Below are 1876 nucleotides of genomic sequence, written 5' to 3'. Positions count from 1 at the left end.
CGTTTGCACCCTCACCTTTTAAAATCTCCAATTTTACCCTAATTACCACCTTTCACTTTCAATTGCACCCTCGAAATATTAAATTGACATTTTTTCATTCAAAAAATTTCGAATCAATATTTTTTATTTTTACTCATTTTCTAAATAGAACTAAATGTTAAAATTTCAACAATAAAAGCATCTTATCTAAAAAATATTTCAAAAATTACTAAATTTTACATTCACTTTTATTTAATTTTACCGTTTTAATTCCATAAAATTAATTAAATTAGATACTATTTATAATATTTATTGAAATATCAAGTATTAATTTGAACTTTTTGCAGTAAAAATAGGTCAATTTAATATTTAAGGGTGTAATTGAAAGTGAAAGGTGGAAATTAGGGTAAAATTGAGGATTTTGAAAGGTGAGGGTGCAAATGAAAGGAAATTGAAAGGTGAGGGGTTTTTCAGGAGATTAGCCTTATTTATATTATTTAGAAATATATGATAACAAATACCAACACGGCATTCTATAATTTCTTGATAATCATTATTTATAATATATATTTTTGTTAGTATTTGAAATTGGTCAACTAACAATTTAAAACATTACAAAAAATTGTTGGATCACATATTCTTGATTTTCTTTTTCGCCATCAAATCTAACTTTAAATTATTAAATTATTAGCCTTATAAAATAATTAAATTTCATAAGAATCTTATTAGTTGTTATCTTTACTATTAGCGTTAAAATCCTATAACCCTAAAAAAAATTGCAATTACACTGCTCCTGCATGTCTGAACTCATCAATATGGCCAACTGAGTCTCTTTTATCTTTTAACCTATTGAATAAGAATAATATCCATCTATCACTAAAGGTAATTAGGGTATAAAGGCTGATGATAAAAAAAATTATGCTTGCCCAGAAAAAATTAAATGAGATAAGTCATGATGTGTACCTTGTTGAAAGCAAATGTGATGCGGAACCTGTTGATGAGAGTTTTAGCTTCAAATCACTATCTTCATAACAATACCTAATATTTGTTTCTTATTCAACTTATATAGTTGTTATAAATTAAGTAATAGTAGTTTAGCTTAAATTAAATTGTCTTCATGTATTGCCGATTTTTAAATTAAATTCCTTGTAATAGTTAAACTCTTAATTAACTTTTATTAGCTTTATATTTCTTAATAATAGTAATTAAACTTTTAATTAACTCTAATATCGTAATTTTGCCTGTCCCCCCTTCCTTCCCACATATAAGATAGTTATAGATAGATAGATAGATAGATAGATATAGATAGATAGATATAGATATAATGATGTAGTTTGTCATATAATATACATTTAGCCCTTTCTTTTCATATTTATGCAAACATCTTTAACTTTATTTCACCAATATATATCTATTATTCTACCTCCATATAGTTTTGGTTTACCAATTAAAAAAGAAGATTTTCTGAAACGAAAGATGAAAAGGATAAAAATGAAATGCTGGGTAACGTCTATTACATTAATGCTATTTATTGATTAATAACCACAACCGACCTTAGCTCAGTTGGTAGAGCGGAGGACTGTAGTTGATTAACAGATAATCCTTAGGTCGCTGGTTCGAATCCGGCAGGTCGGATTTTTAGTTTTACTCTATTTTGCAAAACAAATGCCCATTTATTTATTTATGTTTTCCTTTCTTATTTATTTTTCTCCTTTGCCTTTATTTATCTAGAGAAGAATTTCTAATTTCAGATTTTTTTAACATAATAGAAAGAAAACGACACCATTAATCATATGAAAAATTTATACTCATTGAATTATTTTCTCTCTCGCATAATCATCTATAAATTTTAATTTATACTCTACTTATTTATAAATATTTAGTACTCCCTCCATCC

The 1876-nt window shown here is 25.9% G+C and overlaps 1 non-coding gene across 1 annotated transcript; it reads left to right on the top strand.

The window, feature by feature from the left end:
* Window positions 1-1527: 1527 nt before the first annotated feature.
* On the top strand, window positions 1528-1614 carry TRNAY-GUA (transfer RNA tyrosine (anticodon GUA)). Its single transcript is given in 2 exon segments — window positions 1528-1564; window positions 1579-1614. It is a non-coding gene; the product is annotated as a tRNA-Tyr (tRNA).
* The last annotated feature ends 262 nt before the right edge of the window (window positions 1615-1876 follow it).

Source organism: Mercurialis annua, linkage group LG1-X (assembly GCF_937616625.2).
Source record: "Mercurialis annua linkage group LG1-X, ddMerAnnu1.2, whole genome shotgun sequence".
NCBI lineage: Eukaryota > Viridiplantae > Streptophyta > Magnoliopsida > Malpighiales > Euphorbiaceae > Mercurialis > Mercurialis annua.
Note: the sequence above shows the minus strand (reverse complement) of the source record. Positions and strands in the feature narration are given on the sequence as shown.